We start from the raw sequence: 21,334 nt of genomic DNA, 5'->3' as shown, positions 1-21,334 counted from the left end.
TCAGAGAAATTCACAAGCCAAAAAACGGCAGCGAAGGTCAAGCATGGGCTAACTGGGAAGGGTGAGTTATGAGACTGCTCCAAGCAGGCTCTGAAACCTGTATCCATGAAGCATGCTGGACCTCAGAGACACAATTATGACAAATCCTCTGACATCACAATGGACCCGAAAAACAACCTAGCCTCATCTACACAGTGCTAGAGTTGGGCTCACTAGTATATTTAACTCCCATTGCACTCAACTGCACGTTGCCACTGAACATGTAAGTGGCCGGCCGGTGGTGCAGTGGTGAGGTCCGCACCTTCTGGGTCTGTGGCCCAGTATGGGCTGGGTGGAATCCTCGGTTTGGGCCTCCTCACCACTGCTTCAGTTGTTCTGGTGCAGGCGTCCGAGGTAGAGTAGAGGCAGATGGGAAGGGACGTTGGACAGGGCCAGACTTCCACAGCAAATACAGGAGCATTGCCAGCAGATGTGAGCACAGCAATGCACTTGTGCCAAAACAAAACCAATTAAAAGTTGCAAAGAATAGAAAAACTGAAGCTAAGAAAAAAAAAAAAAAAAAAAAACAGGAGCTTGCCATTACGAAGAATAGGATCTCTGTGAATAACCTTAGCAAAACAGGTGAATTCTATGTTAATTCAAAAACTAGCAAACCTTTGGGGAAAGAAACTCAAGAAGACGCAAGAAAAAAAAAGATATCGAGGGATCTAGGAATGGAAGGATTAACACACTTGAAAGGTTCATACCGCAGTAAGGAATCTCTGGATTCCATGCAATCCCAGTCAAAGTTGCAGCAGTATTTGCCACAGAGAAGAAGAGAGAATCCTAAAGTTTCTAGCCAGCAACACGAGACCCTGACTAGGCAAAGGAATCCTCAGGAAAACGAACAAAGCAGCCCGTGTCACAATTTCTGATTTCAACATAGAGGACGAAGCGCTAGGTACCGAAACGGCACAGTCTGGGCCCCAAAACAGGCATGAAGACCCATGCAAAACAATTGAGAGCCCAGAGCCCAACTCAAACTTACATGGACAGCCCATTTTGGACCAGGGAGCCAAGCGGAGACGGCGGAGAAAGGAGAGTCTCTACAATTAACGGTGCTGGGAAGCCTGCACAGCCACATGGAACACAACGAGAGTACACCATGATGTTACACCTGGCACACCCACCACCTGAAATGGATTAAAGCCTTGAATGGCAGACTTGAAACCGTGAACCTTGTAGGAGAAGACCTAGGCAGAGTGCTCTTTGCCATCTGTCTGAGCCGCCTATTTGGAAGAAGCATGTCTGACTGGGCAAGGGCAACAAAGGAAACAAGAAACAAACGGGACCACATCAAATGCACACACTTCTGCCAGTCAAGGAAACCATCAACTGAATACTAAGACACCACAACAATTGGGAGAGGATGTTTGCAAACCACACATCGGACAAGGGGTGAAAAGCCCAAAGATACAATCAACTCGCACGTCTCCACAAGAAAAAAAAACAAGCCAATGAAAACCTGGTCAAAAGATGGAAGCAGAGATTTCTCCGAAGAAGACAGAAAGAGGGCCAGTAGGTGCATGAAAACTTGTTCGCCATCATTAAGTCTCAGCAAAATGCAAATCCAAACTGCAAGGACATGGCAGCTCACTGTGGTCAGAATGGCTAGAAGGAAGCAGACAGGAAATAACAAGTGTCAGAGAGGAGGTGGAGAGAAGGGAAGCCTCCTGCACTGCTGGTGGGAGTGTAACCCGGAGCAGCCACGATGCCAAAGGTGTGGAACTGCCTCAGAAATTTAAGTATCCATGTCCCGTATGACCCAGCTATTAATCTGCCGCTTGTTTATCCAAAAAAGTCAGAAAGACTACCGCATAAAGACATGTGCATGGCTGTGTTCACCACACTCTTACTCCTGATATCCAAGACTTGGAAAGCACCCTGGTGTCCAGCAAGGGATGATTGGAGAAGGAAGATGGGCTATAGCCACACAATGGTAGACCACTCAGCCGGAACAAATGATGCAATCCAGCCATTTGTGACCACCAGAATGGCTGTGAGGGTTTTAGGGGAAGTGTAACAAGCCCCAGTGAGAAATTCAAATACCATAGAATCTCACTTACAAGGAGAAGAAAAAGCAAGCACTAACCAACAGGTGGCACTGAACATTTGTATGCGGGCTCCCAGAGGCAAAGAGGGGCGGTGACGGAGGGTGAAAGAGAAGATTAGGCACAAGTGTGTGGTGAGGGCCTGTGATTAGTCTTACACTGGTGAAGATGATGTAAGCTACACAGAAGTCTAAAGCAATGAGGATGTGAATCTGGAAGTTATAGTACGTTCTAATGCAGGGTCATGGCTATAAATTCACCTCAAATCAAAAATCCAAAAAGGGGTCCAGAATGATGTCATAAAGCTTTGGGGGCGGAAAGAGTTTACAGAAGGTGAACTTCCAAGGATGGAAAATCACCTCCAAATGCTTACAGATGCTACAGAAAGGCAGACCATTCCAAATAGGTGAAGAGGAATACTACGAAGAGAACATGATCAGTCCTAAACCCATGAACGAACGGAAAATGTTACCGTCCATGATGTTATTACTAATCACCTTCACGGATAATCCAAACAGGCCCACGCCTTCCCAAGTTCAGGCAAAAGGTTGGTCCAAAAGTACAATTCAGGGCCGGCCCTGTGGTGGAGCAGGTAAGTGCCCACATTCCGCTTGGGCGGCCCGGGCCTCACTGTTTCACATTACGAGTGCATATCACATTAGTAGTGTTAGGAAATATAGATTTCATGGTATGGTGCGGGCAGAGATCATAAATAAGCAGCAATTGTGAGGATACGTTATCAATACGCACAAGAAAAGGAACCATAAGAATATTACAATCTATGGAAGTATCTGGTACACTTCCCAAAGGCAGAAGGAAGGAAAACTTGTGACCTGCCAAGGTGGAATTGGCAGAGTGCCACGAGATGACACCATCATTGTGCATCAGAACATTCCCTGGGCAACTTCAACTTGTGAGGGGGTCCAGGACTTTTTCTGGGTAAGGTCCACCCATTTTGCCATCTACCCAAGACATAAGAGATAAAACCCAGGATAATCTTACAGGAGTGAAACCAGTGTCTAGAGAGAATGTAGGAGCCCTTTCGAAGTTCAAGGAGAAAGATAGAAACTGACAACAATTGCAGAAAAAGGAAAACTATCCTACCTAGACAGGGTGAGGAGTCAGACTGGTCTGAGATGGCTGTGAAACTCTGTGTGCACGGAGGTTGTCAGGACAACTTCGAATTTTGAGGTCGCTTATGACATCACGGTGGGTGGCCGCATGGTTACAGTCTGAGGATTGGCCTAGGCTAGGCTATTAAAGGGACAGATACCCAGAAACAGGTTTGGCAAACAGAAAGCAGGCACAGAAACTAGAAGAGATAAAACAGAGTCTGATGCAAGGGATAAGAAAGGAACCCTAGGCCACAAGTGAGAATAGAGGGACAGGCACGGAGAGGAGAACATTGTCATCTATTCAAGTCTATGGGGAGGTCATGCTGATTCAAGCTTGCAACTTCATTGGAAACAAGTGGCCGGACTTGGGGTTCATCACACCTACAGTGCCCTTGTGCCTTAAGCATAAGGCCAAGTCAAGAAAGATGTCTTGAGGACATTGAAGAGAAGAATCGATGCCTCCTTTCCAAGGCCCATAGCATTCTTTGAAGGTCAGTCTCTTTTTCCGAAGCTCTGGTGTCACGTGGGCCCACTGGGCACATGGTAATGTGTCCCAAGAGATGTCTTGGAAGCCTTGAAGGAATGGAGCCCTGTCACGCTTGGGGTATGTCTCTTTGTTTGGAAGTGCTCTACAAGGGTGCTGAAAAGCACCCTCTTCCACAGGGCTTCGTTCCTTCGTGAAGGCTGCCCTCCCAGGCTAGTGTGCTCTGTTTGCCTCCATCGAAATTCTCTCCCCCTACCTCTTGCCGTAGAAGGATTATTGATTATGTGTTTTGACACCGTATGTAAGGAAGTTGCACGAAAATTAGAACTTTACAGTTGTGTTTCAAGAAAAATAAACAGGCCAGGGTAGAGGATGTAGGGCAAACAAATGGCACACCCTATAAAAATTAAGTAAGCCTGTATCTGGACGGAATCTAGGGGAACGTTCAAGGATCAGGGGTCAAGTTCGAAACTTCCCAAATCCGGAAAAGAGACAGAAAAATATCTTTCCTGGAGAGTGGAATTCATCCGATTTGTCTAATTTGTCTCGGAAACATTGTGTCCGTGAAGGGGGTTGCCAGGACCACCTCGAATTTGGAGTCTCTGATCTCAGGATGTCAAACCAACCCACATGACCACGTGTTCTCAGTGCTTAGTTTGACCTAGGCTAGGATAGCCAAGAGTCCTACAAGTGACCGGTGCAAATTCAAGGACAACAGCCAAGAGTCACGAAAGCACTCACACCTCACCCTAGAGAACATACAGCGATTAAAGAAATACAAACTAATCACTTGGAATGAAGGAGAACGGACTGATAAGCATGTCTAAGGGAGATAGCTGAGAAAGACCATGACGAGTATACTATGGAAAAGAAAAAGAGGACCCAGAAAATGGAAGGTGAACAGAAATCACACCTGAATTATCCACAATGAAAGATGATGTCCGTCTTTAGACAGACTCTGCTGGAACGTTTGAAAGTCAGAGAAATTCACAAGCCAAAAAACGGCAGCGAAGGTCAAGCATGGGCTAACTGGGAAGGGTGAGTTATGAGACTGCTCCAAGCAGGCTCTGAAACCTGTATCCATGAAGCATGCTGGACCTCAGAGACACAATTATGACAAATCCTCTGACATCACAATGGACCCGAAAAACAACCTAGCCTCATCTACACAGTGCTAGAGTTGGGCTCACTAGTATATTTAACTCCCATTGCACTCAACTGCACGTTGCCACTGAACATGTAAGTGGCCGGCCGGTGGTGCAGTGGTGAGGTCCGCACCTTCTGGGTCTGTGGCCCAGTATGGGCTGGGTGGAATCCTCGGTTTGGGCCTCCTCACCACTGCTTCAGTTGTTCTGGTGCAGGCGTCCGAGGTAGAGTAGAGGCAGATGGGAAGGGACGTTGGACAGGGCCAGACTTCCACAGCAAATACAGGAGCATTGCCAGCAGATGTGAGCACAGCAATGCACTTGTGCCAAAACAAAACCAATTAAAAGTTGCAAAGAATAGAAAAACTGAAGCTAAGAAAAAAAAAAAAAAAAAAAAACAGGAGCTTGCCATTACGAAGAATAGGATCTCTGTGAATAACCTTAGCAAAACAGGTGAATTCTATGTTAATTCAAAAACTAGCAAACCTTTGGGGAAAGAAACTCAAGAAGACACAAGAAAAAAAAAGATATCGAGGGATCTAGGAATGGAAGGATTAACACACTTGAAAGGTTCATACCGCAGTAAGGAATCTCTGGATTCCATGCAATCCCAGTCAAAGTTGCAGCAGTATTTGCCACAGAGAAGAAGAGAGAATCCTAAAGTTTCTAGCCAGCAACACGAGACCCTGACTAGGCAAAGGAATCCTCAGGAAAACGAACAAAGCAGCCCGTGCCACAATTTCTGATTTCAACATAGAGGACGAAGCGCTAGGTACCGAAACGGCACAGTCTGGGCCCCAAAACAGGCATGAAGACCCATGCAAAACAATTGAGAGCCCAGAGCCCAACTCAAACTTACATGGACAGCCCATTTTGGACCAGGGAGCCAAGCGGAGACGGCGGAGAAAGGAGAGTCTCTACAATTAACGGTGCTGGGAAGCCTGCACAGCCACATGGAACACAACGAGAGTACACCATGATGTTACACCTGGCACACCCACCACCTGAAATGGATTAAAGCCTTGAATGGCAGACTTGAAACCGTGAACCTTGTAGGAGAAGACCTAGGCAGAGTGCTCTTTGCCATCTGTCTGAGCCGCCTATTTGGAAGAAGCATGTCTGACTGGGCAAGGGCAACAAAGGAAACAAGAAACAAACGGGACCACATCAAATGCACACACTTCTGCCAGTCAAGGAAACCATCAACTGAATACTAAGACACCACAACAATTGGGAGAGGATGTTTGCAAACCACACATCGGACAAGGGGTGAAAAGCCCAAAGATACAATCAACTCGCACGTCTCCACAAGAAAAAAAAACAAGCCAATGAAAACCTGGTCAAAAGATGGAAGCAGAGATTTCTCCGAAGAAGACAGAAAGAGGGCCAGTAGGTGCATGAAAACTTGTTCGCCATCATTAAGTCTCAGCAAAATGCAAATCCAAACTGCAAGGACATGGCAGCTCACTGTGGTCAGAATGGCTAGAAGGAAGCAGACAGGAAATAACAAGTGTCAGAGAGGAGGTGGAGAGAAGGGAAGCCTCCTGCACTGCTGGTGGGAGTGTAACCCGGAGCAGCCACGATGCCAAAGGTGTGGAACTGCCTCAGAAATTTAAGTATCCATGTCCCGTATGACCCAGCTATTAATCTGCCGCTTGTTTATCCAAAAAAGTCAGAAAGACTACCGCATAAAGACATGTGCATGGCTGTGTTCACCACACTCTTACTCCTGATATCCAAGACTTGGAAAGCACCCTGGTGTCCAGCAAGGGATGATTGGAGAAGGAAGATGGGCTATAGCCACACAATGGTAGACCACTCAGCCGGAACAAATGATGCAATCCAGCCATTTGTGACCACCAGAATGGCTGTGAGGGTTTTAGGGGAAGTGTAACAAGCCCCAGTGAGAAATTCAAATACCATAGAATCTCACTTACAAGGAGAAGAAAAAGCAAGCACTAACCAACAGGTGGCACTGAACATTTGTATGCGGGCTCCCAGAGGCAAAGAGGGGCGGTGACGGAGGGTGAAAGAGAAGATTAGGCACAAGTGTGTGGTGAGGGCCTGTGATTAGTCTTACACTGGTGAAGATGATGTAAGCTACACAGAAGTCTAAAGCAATGAGGATGTGAATCTGGAAGTTATAGTACGTTCTAATGCAGGGTCATGGCTATAAATTCACCTCAAATCAAAAATCCAAAAAGGGGTCCAGAATGATGTCATAAAGCTTTGGGGGCGGAAAGAGTTTACAGAAGGTGAACTTCCAAGGATGGAAAATCACCTCCAAATGCTTACAGATGCTACAGAAAGGCAGACCATTCCAAATAGGTGAAGAGGAATACTACGAAGAGAACATGATCAGTCCTAAACCCATGAACGAACGGAAAATGTTACCGTCCATGATGTTATTACTAATCACCTTCACGGATAATCCAAACAGGCCCACGCCTTCCCAAGTTCAGGCAAAAGGTTGGTCCAAAAGTACAATTCAGGGCCGGCCCTGTGGTGGAGCAGGTAAGTGCCCACATTCCGCTTGGGCGGCCCGGGCCTCACTGTTTCACATTACGAGTGCATATCACATTAGTAGTGTTAGGAAATATAGATTTCATGGTATGGTGCGGGCAGAGATCATAAATAAGCAGCAATTGTGAGGATACGTTATCAATACGCACAAGAAAAGGAACCATAAGAATATTACAATCTATGGAAGTATCTGGTACACTTCCCAAAGGCAGAAGGAAGGAAAACTTGTGACCTGCCAAGGTGGAATTGGCAGAGTGCCACGAGATGACACCATCATTGTGCATCAGAACATTCCCTGGGCAACTTCAACTTGTGAGGGGGTCCAGGACTTTTTCTGGGTAAGGTCCACCCATTTTGCCATCTACCCAAGACATAAGAGATAAAACCCAGGATAATCTTACAGGAGTGAAACCAGTGTCTAGAGAGAATGTAGGAGCCCTTTCGAAGTTCAAGGAGAAAGATAGAAACTGACAACAATTGCAGAAAAAGGAAAACTATCCTACCTAGACAGGGTGAGGAGTCAGACTGGTCTGAGATGGCTGTGAAACTCTGTGTGCACGGAGGTTGTCAGGACAACTTCGAATTTTGAGGTCGCTTATGACATCACGGTGGGTGGCCGCATGGTTACAGTCTGAGGATTGGCCTAGGCTAGGCTATTAAAGGGACAGATACCCAGAAACAGGTTTGGCAAACAGAAAGCAGGCACAGAAACTAGAAGAGATAAAACAGAGTCTGATGCAAGGGATAAGAAAGGAACCCTAGGCCACAAGTGAGAATAGAGGGACAGGCACGGAGAGGAGAACATTGTCATCTATTCAAGTCTATGGGGAGGTCATGCTGATTCAAGCTTGCAACTTCATTGGAAACAAGTGGCCGGACTTGGGGTTCATCACACCTACAGTGCCCTTGTGCCTTAAGCATAAGGCCAAGTCAAGAAAGATGTCTTGAGGACATTGAAGAGAAGAATCGATGCCTCCTTTCCAAGGCCCATAGCATTCTTTGAAGGTCAGTCTCTTTTTCCGAAGCTCTGGTGTCACGTGGGCCCACTGGGCACATGGTAATGTGTCCCAAGAGATGTCTTGGAAGCCTTGAAGGAATGGAGCCCTGTCACGCTTGGGGTATGTCTCTTTGTTTGGAAGTGCTCTACAAGGGTGCTGAAAAGCACCCTCTTCCACAGGGCTTCGTTCCTTCGTGAAGGCTGCCCTCCCAGGCTAGTGTGCTCTGTTTGCCTCCATCGAAATTCTCTCCCCCTACCTCTTGCCGTAGAAGGATTATTGATTATGTGTTTTGACACCGTATGTAAGGAAGTTGCACGAAAATTAGAACTTTACAGTTGTGTTTCAAGAAAAATAAACAGGCCAGGGTAGAGGATGTAGGGCAAACAAATGGCACACCCTATAAAAATTAAGTAAGCCTGTATCTGGACGGAATCTAGGGGAACGTTCAAGGATCAGGGGTCAAGTTCGAAACTTCCCAAATCCGGAAAAGAGACAGAAAAATATCTTTCCTGGAGAGTGGAATTCATCCGATTTGTCTAATTTGTCTCGGAAACATTGTGTCCGTGAAGGGGGTTGCCAGGACCACCTCGAATTTGGAGTCTCTGATCTCAGGATGTCAAACCAACCCACATGACCACGTGTTCTCAGTGCTTAGTTTGACCTAGGCTAGGATAGCCAAGAGTCCTACAAGTGACCGGTGCAAATTCAAGGACAACAGCCAAGAGTCACGAAAGCACTCACACCTCACCCTAGAGAACATACAGCGATTAAAGAAATACAAACTAATCACTTGGAATGAAGGAGAACGGACTGATAAGCATGTCTAAGGGAGATAGCTGAGAAAGACCATGACGAGTATACTATGGAAAAGAAAAAGAGGACCCAGAAAATGGAAGGTGAACAGAAATCACACCTGAATTATCCACAATGAAAGATGATGTCCGTCTTTAGACAGACTCTGCTGGAACGTTTGAAAGTCAGAGAAATTCACAAGCCAAAAAACGGCAGCGAAGGTCAAGCATGGGCTAACTGGGAAGGGTGAGTTATGAGACTGCTCCAAGCAGGCTCTGAAACCTGTATCCATGAAGCATGCTGGACCTCAGAGACACAATTATGACAAATCCTCTGACATCACAATGGACCCGAAAAACAACCTAGCCTCATCTACACAGTGCTAGAGTTGGGCTCACTAGTATATTTAACTCCCATTGCACTCAACTGCACGTTGCCACTGAACATGTAAGTGGCCGGCCGGTGGTGCAGTGGTGAGGTCCGCACCTTCTGGGTCTGTGGCCCAGTATGGGCTGGGTGGAATCCTCGGTTTGGGCCTCCTCACCACTGCTTCAGTTGTTCTGGTGCAGGCGTCCGAGGTAGAGTAGAGGCAGATGGGAAGGGACGTTGGACAGGGCCAGACTTCCACAGCAAATACAGGAGCATTGCCAGCAGATGTGAGCACAGCAATGCACTTGTGCCAAAACAAAACCAATTAAAAGTTGCAAAGAATAGAAAAACTGAAGCTAAGAAAAAAAAAAAAAAAAAAAACAGGAGCTTGCCATTACGAAGAATAGGATCTCTGTGAATAACCTTAGCAAAACAGGTGAATTCTATGTTAATTCAAAAACTAGCAAACCTTTGGGGAAAGAAACTCAAGAAGACACAAGAAAAAAAAAGATATCGAGGGATCTAGGAATGGAAGGATTAACACACTTGAAAGGTTCATACCGCAGTAAGGAATCTCTGGATTCCATGCAATCCCAGTCAAAGTTGCAGCAGTATTTGCCACAGAGAAGAAGAGAGAATCCTAAAGTTTCTAGCCAGCAACACGAGACCCTGACTAGGCAAAGGAATCCTCAGGAAAACGAACAAAGCAGCCCGTGTCACAATTTCTGATTTCAACATAGAGGACGAAGCGCTAGGTACCGAAACGGCACAGTCTGGGCCCCAAAACAGGCATGAAGACCCATGCAAAACAATTGAGAGCCCAGAGCCCAACTCAAACTTACATGGACAGCCCATTTTGGACCAGGGAGCCAAGCGGAGACGGCGGAGAAAGGAGAGTCTCTACAATTAACGGTGCTGGGAAGCCTGCACAGCCACATGGAACACAACGAGAGTACACCATGATGTTACACCTGGCACACCCACCACCTGAAATGGATTAAAGCCTTGAATGGCAGACTTGAAACCGTGAACCTTGTAGGAGAAGACCTAGGCAGAGTGCTCTTTGCCATCTGTCTGAGCCGCCTATTTGGAAGAAGCATGTCTGACTGGGCAAGGGCAACAAAGGAAACAAGAAACAAACGGGACCACATCAAATGCACACACTTCTGCCAGTCAAGGAAACCATCAACTGAATACTAAGACACCACAACAATTGGGAGAGGATGTTTGCAAACCACACATCGGACAAGGGGTGAAAAGCCCAAAGATACAATCAACTCGCACGTCTCCACAAGAAAAAAAAACAAGCCAATGAAAACCTGGTCAAAAGATGGAAGCAGAGATTTCTCCGAAGAAGACAGAAAGAGGGCCAGTAGGTGCATGAAAACTTGTTCGCCATCATTAAGTCTCAGGAAAATGCAAATCCAAACTGCAAGGACATGGCAGCTCACTGTGGTCAGAATGGCTAGAAGGAAGCAGACAGGAAATAACAAGTGTCAGAGAGGAGGTGGAGAGAAGGGAAGCCTCCTGCACTGCTGGTGGGAGTGTAACCCGGTGCAGCCACGATGCCAAAGGTGTGGAACTGCCTCAGAAATTTAAGTATCCATGTCCCGTATGACCCAGCTATTAATCTGCCGCTTGTTTATCCAAAAAAGTCAGAAAGACTACCGCATAAAGACATGTGCATGGCTGTGTTCACCACACTCTTACTCCTGATATCCAAGACTTGGAAAGCACCCTGGTGTCCAGCAAGGGATGATTGGAGAAGGAAGATGGGCTATAGCCACACAATGGTAGACCACTCAGCCGGAACAAATGATGCAATCCAGCCATTTGTGACCACCAGAATGGCTGTGAGGGTTTTAGGGGAAGTGTAACAAGCCCCAGTGAGAAATTCAAATACCATAGAATCTCACTTACAAGGAGAAGAAAAAGCAAGCACTAACCAACAGGTGGCACTGAACATTTGTATGCGGGCTCCCAGAGGCAAAGAGGGGCGGTGACGGAGGGTGAAAGAGAAGATTAGGCACAAGTGTGTGGTGAGGGCCTGTGATTAGTCTTACACTGGTGAAGATGATGTAAGCTACACAGAAGTCTAAAGCAATGAGGATGTGAATCTGGAAGTTATAGTACGTTCTAATGCAGGGTCATGGCTATAAATTCACCTCAAATCAAAAATCCAAAAAGGGGTCCAGAATGATGTCATAAAGCTTTGGGGGCAGAAAGAGTTTACAGAAGGTGAACTTCCAAGGATGGAAAATCACCTCCAAATGCTTACAGATGCTACAGAAAGGCAGACCATTCCAAATAGGTGAAGAGGAATACTACGAAGAGAACATGATCAGTCCTAAACCCATGAACGAACGGAAAATGTTACCGTCCATGATGTTATTACTAATCACCTTCACGGATAATCCAAACAGGCCCACGCCTTCCCAAGTTCAGGCAAAAGGTTGGTCCAAAAGTACAATTCAGGGCCGGCCCTGTGGTGGAGCAGGTAAGTGCCCACATTCCGCTTGGGCGGCCCGGGCCTCACTGTTTCACATTACGAGTGCATATCACATTAGTAGTGTTAGGAAATATAGATTTCATGGTATGGTGCGGGCAGAGATCATAAATAAGCAGCAATTGTGAGGATACGTTATCAATACGCACAAGAAAAGGAACCATAAGAATATTACAATCTATGGAAGTATCTGGTACACTTCCCAAAGGCAGAAGGAAGGAAAACTTGTGACCTGCCAAGGTGGAATTGGCAGAGTGCCACGAGATGACACCATCATTGTGCATCAGAACATTCCCTGGGCAACTTCAACTTGTGAGGGGGTCCAGGACTTTTTCTGGGTAAGGTCCACCCATTTTGCCATCTACCCAAGATATAAGAGATAAAACCCAGGATAATCTTACAGGAGTGAAACCAGTGTCTAGAGAGAATGTAGGAGCCCTTTCGAAGTTCAAGGGGAAAGATAGAAACTGACAACAATTGCAGAAAAAGGAAAACTATCCTACCTAGACAGGGTGAGGAGTCAGACTGGTCTGAGATGGCTGTGAAACTCTGTGTGCACGGAGGTTGTCAGGACAACTTCGAATTTTGAGGTCGCTTATGACATCACGGTGGGTGGCCGCATGGTTACAGTCTGAGGATTGGCCTAGGCTAGGCTATTAAAGGGACAGATACCCAGAAACAGGTTTGGCAAACAGAAAGCAGGCACAGAAACTAGAAGAGATAAAACAGAGTCTGATGCAAGGGATAAGAAAGGAACCCTAGGCCACAAGTGAGAATAGAGGGACAGGCACGGAGAGGAGAACATTGTCATCTATTCAAGTCTATGGGGAGGTCATGCTGATTCAAGCTTGCAACTTCATTGGAAACAAGTGGCCGGACTTGGGGTTCATCACACCTACAGTGCCCTTGTGCCTTAAGCATAAGGCCAAGTCAAGAAAGATGTCTTGAGGACATTGAAGAGAAGAATCGATGCCTCCTTTCCAAGGCCCATAGCATTCTTTGAAGGTCAGTCTCTTTTTCCGAAGCTCTGGTGTCACGTGGGCCCACTGGGCACATGGTAATGTGTCCCAAGAGATGTCTTGGAAGCCTTGAAGGAATGGAGCCCTGTCACGCTTGGGGTATGTCTCTTTGTTTGGAAGTGCTCTACAAGGGTGCTGAAAAGCACCCTCTTCCACAGGGCTTCGTTCCTTCGTGAAGGCTGCCCTCCCAGGCTAGTGTGCTCTGTTTGCCTCCATCGAAATTCTCTCCCCCTACCTCTTGCCGTAGAAGGATTATTGATTATGTGTTTTGACACCGTATGTAAGGAAGTTGCACGAAAATTAGAACTTTACAGTTGTGTTTCAAGAAAAATAAACAGGCCACGGTAGAGGATGTAGGGCAAACAAATGGCACACCCTATAAAAATTAAGTAAGCCCGTATCTGGACGGAATCTAGGGGAACGTTCAAGGATCAGGGGTCAAGTTCGAAACTTCCCAAATCCGGAAAAGAGACAGAAAAATATCTTTCCTGGAGAGTGGAATTCATCCGATTTGTCTAATTTGTCTCGGAAACATTGTGTCCGTGAAGGGGGTTGCCAGGACCACCTCGAATTTGGAGTTTCTGATCTCAGGATGTCAAACCAACCCACATGACCACGTGTTCTCAGTGCTTAGTTTGACCTAGGCTAGGATAGCCAAGAGTCCTACAAGTGACCGGTGCAAATTCAAGGACAACAGCCAAGAGTCACGAAAGCACTCACACCTCACCCTAGAGAACATACAGCGATTAAAGAAATACAAACTAATCACTTGGAATGAAGGAGAACGGACTGATAAGCATGTCTAAGGGAGATAGCTGAGAAAGACCATGACGAGTATACTATGGAAAAGAAAAAGAGGACCCAGAAAATGGAAGGTGAACAGAAATCACACCTGAATTATCCACAATGAAAGATGATGTCCGTCTTTAGACAGACTCTGCTGGAACGTTTGAAAGTCAGAGAAATTCACAAGCCAAAAAACGGCAGCGAAGGTCAAGCATGGGCTAACTGGGAAGGGTGAGTTATGAGACTGCTCCAAGCAGGCTCTGAAACCTGTATCCATGAAGCATGCTGGACCTCAGAGACACAATTATGACAAATCCTCTGACATCACAATGGACCCGAAAAACAACCTAGCCTCATCTACACAGTGCTAGAGTTGGGCTCACTAGTATATTTAACTCCCATTGCACTCAACTGCACGTTGCCACTGAACATGTAAGTGGCCGGCCGGTGGTGCAGTGGTGAGGTCCGCACCTTCTGGGTCTGTGGCCCAGTATGGGCTGGGTGGAATCCTCGGTTTGGGCCTCCTCACCACTGCTTCAGTTGTTCTGGTGCAGGCGTCCGAGGTAGAGTAGAGGCAGATGGGAAGGGACGTTGGACAGGGCCAGACTTCCACAGCAAATACAGGAGCATTGCCAGCAGATGTGAGCACAGCAAGGCACTTGTGCCAAAACAAAACCAATTAAAAGTTGCAAAGAATAGAAAAACTGAAGCTAAGAAAAAAAAAAAAAAAAAAACAGGAGCTTGCCATTACGAAGAATAGGATCTCTGTGAATAACCTTAGCAAAACAGGTGAATTCTATGTTAATTCAAAAACTAGCAAACCTTTGGGGAAAGAAACTCAAGAAGACACAAGAAAAAAAAAGATATCGAGGGATCTAGGAATGGAAGGATTAACACACTTGAAAGGTTCATACCGCAGTAAGGAATCTCTGGATTCCATGCAATCCCAGTCCAAGTTGCAGCAGTATTTGCCACAGAGAAGAAGAGAGAATCCTAAAGTTTCTAGCCAGCAACACGAGACCCTGACTAGGCAAAGGAATCCTCAGGAAAACGAACAAAGCAGCCCGTGTCACAATTTCTGATTTCAACATAGAGGACGAAGCGCTAGGTACCGAAACGGCACAGTCTGGGCCCCAAAACAGGCATGAAGACCCATGCAAAACAATTGAGAGCCCAGAGCCCAACTCAAACTTACATGGACAGCCCATTTTGGACCAGGGAGCCAAGCGGAGACGGCGGAGAAAGGAGAGTCTCTACAATTAACGGTGCTGGGAAGCCTGCACAGCCACATGGAACACAACGAGAGTACACCATGATGTTACACCTGGCACACCCACCACCTGAAATGGATTAAAGCCTTGAATGGCAGACTTGAAACCGTGAACCTTGTAGGAGAAGACCTAGGCAGAGTGCTCTTTGCCATCTGTCTGAGCCGCCTATTTGGAAGAAGCATGTCTGACTGGGCAAGGGCAACAAAGGAAACAAGAAACAAACGGGACCACATCAAATGCACACACTTCTGCCAGTCAAGGAAACCATCAACTGAATACTAAGACACCACAACAATTGGGAGAGGATGTTTGCAAACCACACATCGGACAAGGGGTGAAAAGCCCAAAGATACAATCAACTCGCACGTCTCCACAAGAAAAAAAAACAAGCCAATGAAAACCTGGTCAAAAGATGGAAGCAGAGATTTCTCCGAAGAAGACAGAAAGAGGGCCAGTAGGTGCATGAAAACTTGTTCGCCATCATTAAGTCTCAGGAAAATGCAAATCCAAACTGCAAGGACATGGCAGCTCACTGTGGTCAGAATGGCTAGAAGGAAGCAGACAGGAAATAACAAGTGTCAGAGAGGAGGTGGAGAGAAGGGAAGCCTCCTGCACTGCTGGTGGGAGTGTAACCCGGTGCAGCCACGATGCCAAAGGTGTGGAACTGCCTCAGAAATTTAAGTATCCATGTCCCGTATGACCCAGCTATTAATCTGCCGCTTGTTTATCCAAAAAAGTCAGAAAGACTACCGCATAAAGACATGTGCATGGCTGTGTTCACCACACTCTTACTCCTGATATCCAAGACTTGGAAAGCACCCTGGTGTCCAGCAAGGGATGATTGGAGAAGGAAGATGGGCTATAGCCACACAATGGTAGACCACTCAGCCGGAACAAATGATGCAATCCAGCCATTTGTGACCACCAGAATGGCTGTGAGGGTTTTAGGGGAAGTGTAACAAGCCCCAGTGAGAAATTCAAATACCATAGAATCTCACTTACAAGGAGAAGAAAAAGCAAGCACTAACCAACAGGTGGCACTGAACATTTGTATGCGGGCTCCCAGAGGCAAAGAGGGGCGGTGACGGAGGGTGAAAGAGAAGATTAGGCACAAGTGTGTGGTGAGGGCCTGTGATTAGTCTTACACTGGTGAAGATGATGTAAGCTACACAGAAGTCTAAAGCAATGAGGATGTGAATCTGGAAGTTATAGTACGTTCTAATGCAGGGTCATGGCTATAAATTCACCTCAAATCAAAAATCCAAAAAGGGGTCCAGAATGATGTCATAAAGCTTTGGGGGCGGAAAGAGTTTACAGAAGGTGAACTTCCAAGGATGGAAAATCACCTCCAAATGCTTACAGATGCTACAGAAAGGCAGACCATTCCAAATAGGTGAAGAGGAATACTACGAAGAGAACATGATCAGTCCTAAACCCATGAACGAACGGAAAATGTTACCGTCCATGATGTTATTACTAATCACCTTCACGAATAATCCAAACAGGCCCACGCCTTCCCAAGTTCAGGCAAAAGGTTGGTCCAAAAGTACAATTCAGGGCCGGCCCTGTGGTGGAGCAGGTAAGTGCCCACATTCCGCTTGGGCGGCCCGGGCCTCACTGTTTCACATTACGAGTGCATATCACATTAGTAGTGTTAGGAAATATAGATTTCATGGTATGGTGCGGGCAGAGATCATAAATAAGCAGCAATTGTGAGGATACGTTATCAATACGCACAAGAAAAGGAACCATAAGAATATTACAATCTATGGAAGTATCTGGTACACTTCCCAAAGGCAGAAGGAAGGAAAACTTGTGACCTGCCAAGGTGGAATTGGCAGAGTGCCACGAGATGACACCATCATTGTGCATCAGAACATTCCCTGGGCAACTTCAACTTGTGAGGGGGTCCAGGACTTTTTCTGGGTAAGGTCCACCCATTTTGCCATCTACCCAAGATATAAGAGATAAAACCCAGGATAATCTTACAGGAGTGAAACCAGTGTCTAGAGAGAATGTAGGAGCCCTTTCGAAGTTCAAGGGGAAAGATAGAAACTGACAACAATTGCAGAAAAAGGAAAACTATCCTACCTAGACAGGGTGAGGAGTCAGACTGGTCTGAGATGGCTGTGAAACTCTGTGTGCACGGAGGTTGTCAGGACAACTTCGAATTTTGAGGTCGCTTATGACATCACGGTGGGTGGCCGCATGGTTACAGTCTGAGGATTGGCCTAGGCTAGGCTATTAAAGGGACAGATACCCAGAAACAGGTTTGGCAAACAGAAAGCAGGCACAGAAACTAGAAGAGATAAAACAGAGTCTGATGCAAGGGATAAGAAAGGAACCCTAGGCCACAAGTGAGAATAGAGGGACAGGCACGGAGAGGAGAACATTGTCATCTATTCAAGTCTATGGGGAGGTCATGCTGATTCAAGCTTGCAACTTCATTGGAAACAAGTGGCCGGACTTGGGGTTCATCACACCTACAGTGCCCTTGTGCCTTAAGCATAAGGCCAAGTCAAGAAAGATGTCTTGAGGACATTGAAGAGAAGAATCGATGCCTCCTTTCCAAGGCCCATAGCATTCTTTGAAGGTCAGTCTCTTTTTCCGAAGCTCTGGTGTCACGTGGGCCCACTGGGCACATGGTAATGTGTCCCAAGAGATGTCTTGGAAGCCTTGAAGGAATGGAGCCCTGTCACGCTTGGGGTATGTCTCTTTGTTTGGAAGTGCTCTACAAGGGTGCTGAAAAGCACCCTCTTCCACAGGGCTTCGTTCCTTCGTGAAGGCTGCCCTCCCAGGCTAGTGTGCTCTGTTTGCCTCCATCGAAATTCTCTCCCCCTACCTCTTGCCGTAGAAGGATTACTGATTATGTGTTTTGACATCGTATGTAAGGAAGTTGCACGAAAATTAGAACTTTACAGTTGTGTTTCAAGAAAAATAAACAGGCCAGGGTAGAGGATGTAGGGCAAACAAATGGCACACCCTATAAAAATTAAGTAAGCCCGTATCTGGACGGAATCTAGGGGAACGTTCAAGGATCAGGGGTCAAGTTCGAAACTTCCCAAATCCGGAAAAGAGACAGAAAAATATCTTTCCTGGAGAGTGGAATTCATCCGATTTGTCTAATTTGTCTCGGAAACATTGTGTCCGTGAAGGGGGTTGCCAGGACCACCTCGAATTTGGAGTTTCTGATCTCAGGATGTCAAACCAACCCACATGACCACGTGTTCTCAGTGCTTAGTTTGACCTAGGCTAGGATAGCCAAGAGTCCTACAAGTGACCGGTGCAAATTCAAGGACAACAGCCAAGAGTCACGAAAGCACTCACACCTCACCCTAGAGAACATACAGCGATTAAAGAAATACAAACTAATCACTTGGAATGAAGGAGAACGGACTGATAAGCATGTCTAAGGGAGATAGCTGAGAAAGACCATGACGAGTATACTATGGAAAAGAAAAAGAGGACCCAGAAAATGGAAGGTGAACAGAAATCACACCTGAATTATCCACAATGAAAGATGATGTCCGTCTTTAGACAGACTCTGCTGGAACGTTTGAAAGTCAGAGAAATTCACAAGCCAAAAAACGGCAGCGAAGGTCAAGCATGGGCTAACTGGGAAGGGTGAGTTATGAGACTGCTCCAAGCAGGCTCTGAAACCTGTATCCATGAAGCATGCTGGACCTCAGAGACACAATTATGACAAATCCTCTGACATCACAATGGACCCGAAAAACAACCTAGCCTCATCTACACAGTGCTAGAGTTGGGCTCACTAGTATATTTAACTCCCATTGCACTCAACTGCACGTTGCCACTGAACATGTAAGTGGCCGGCCGGTGGTGCAGTGGTGAGGTCCGCACCTTCTGGGTCTGTGGCCCAGTATGGGCTGGGTGGAATCCTCGGTTTGGGCCTCCTCACCACTGCTTCAGTTGTTCTGGTGCAGGCGTCCGAGGTAGAGTAGAGGCAGATGGGAAGGGACGTTGGACAGGGCCAGACTTCCACAGCAAATACAGGAGCATTGCCAGCAGATGTGAGCACAGCAAGGCACTTGTGCCAAAACAAAACCAATTAAAAGTTGCAAAGAATAGAAAAACTGAAGCTAAGAAAAAAAAAAAAAAAAAAAACAGGAGCTTGCCATTACGAAGAATAGGATCTCTGTGAATAACCTTAGCAAAACAGGTGAATTCTATGTTAATTCAAAAACTAGCAAACCTTTGGGGAAAGAAACTCAAGAAGACACAAGAAAAAAAAAGATATCGAGGGATCTAGGAATGGAAGGATTAACACACTTGAAAGGTTCATACCGCAGTAAGGAATCTCTGGATTCCATGCAATCCCAGTCCAAGTTGCAGCAGTATTTGCCACAGAGAAGAAGAGAGAATCCTAAAGTTTCTAGCCAGCAACACGAGACCCTGACTAGGCAAAGGAATCCTCAGGAAAACGAACAAAGCAGCCCGTGTCACAATTTCTGATTTCAACATAGAGGACGAAGCGCTAGGTACCGAAACGGCACAGTCTGGGCCCCAAAACAGGCATGAAGACCCATGCAAAACAATTGAGAGCCCAGAGCCCAACTCAAACTTACATGGACAGCCCATTTTGGACCAGGGAGCCAAGCAGAGACGGCGGAGAAAGGAGAGTCTCTACAATTAACGGTGCTGGGAAGCCTGCACAGCCACATGGAACACAACGAGAGTACACCATGATGTTACACCTGGCACACCCACCACCTGAAATGGATTAAAGCCTTGAATGGCAGACTTGAAACCGTGAACCTTGTAGGAGAAGACCTAGGCAGAGTGCTCTTTGCCATCTGTCTGAGCCGCCTATTTGGAAGAAGCATGTCTGACTGGGCAAGGGCAACAAAGGAAACAAGAAACAAACGGGACCACATCAAATGCACACACTTCTGCCAGTCAAGGAAACCATCAACTGAATACTAAGACACCACAACAATTGGGAGAGGATGTTTGCAAACCACACATCGGACAAGGGGTGAAAAGCCCAAAGATACAATCAACTCGCACGTCTCCACAAGAAAAAAAAACAAGCCAATGAAAACCTGGTCAAAAGATGGAAGCAGAGATTTCTCCGAAGAAGACAGAAAGAGGGCCAGTAGGTGCATGAAAACTTGTTCGCCATCATTAAGTCTCAGGAAAATGCAAATCCAAACTGCAAGGACATGGCAGCTCACTGTGGTCAGAATGGCTAGAAGGAAGCAGACAGGAAATAACAAGTGTCAGAGAGGAGGTGGAGAGAAGGGAAGCCTCCTGCACTGCTGGTGGGAGTGTAACCCGGTGCAGCCACGATGCCAAAGGTGTGGAACTGCCTCAGAAATTTAAGTATCCATGTCCCGTATGACCCAGCTATTAATCTGCCGCTTGTTTATCCAAAAAAGTCAGAAAGACTACCGCATAAAGACATGTGCATGGCTGTGTTCACCACACTCTTACTCCTGATATCCAAGACTTGGAAAGCACCCTGGTGTCCAGCAAGGGATGATTGGAGAAGGAAGATGGGCTATAGCCACACAATGGTAGACCACTCAGCCGGAACAAATGATGCAATCCAGCCATTTGTGACCACCAGAATGGCTGTGAGGGTTTTAGGGGAAGTGTAACAAGCCCCAGTGAGAAATTCAAATACCATAGAATCTCACTTACAAGGAGAAGAAAAAGCAAGCACTAACCAACAGGTGGCACTGAACATTTGTATGCGGGCTCCCAGAGGCAAAGAGGGGCGGTGACGGAGGGTGAAAGAGAAGATTAGGCACAAGTGTGTGGTGAGGGCCTGTGATTAGTCTTACACTGGTGAAGATGATGTAAGCTACACAGAAGTCTAAAGCAATGAGGATGTGAATCTGGAAGTTATAGTACGTTCTAATGCAGGGTCATGGCTATAAATTCACCTCAAATCAAAAATCCAAAAAGGGGTCCAGAATGATGTCATAAAGCTTTGGGGGCGGAAAGAGTTTACAGAAGGTGAACTTCCAAGGATGGAAAATCACCTCCAAATGCTTACAGATGCTACAGAAAGGCAGACCATTCCAAATAGGTGAAGAGGAATACTACGAAGAGAACATGATCAGTCCTAAACCCATGAACGAACGGAAAATGTTACCGTCCATGATGTTATTACTAATCACCTTCACGGATAATCCAAACAGGCCCACGCCTTCCCAAGTTCAGGCAAAAGGTTGGTCCAAAAGTACAATTCAGGGCCGGCCCTGTGG

The sequence above is a fragment of the Equus asinus genome, chromosome 28 (assembly GCF_041296235.1).
Source record: "Equus asinus isolate D_3611 breed Donkey chromosome 28, EquAss-T2T_v2, whole genome shotgun sequence".
In the NCBI taxonomy this organism is placed as follows: domain Eukaryota; kingdom Metazoa; phylum Chordata; class Mammalia; order Perissodactyla; family Equidae; genus Equus; species Equus asinus.
This window is presented reverse-complemented; position numbering follows the sequence as displayed.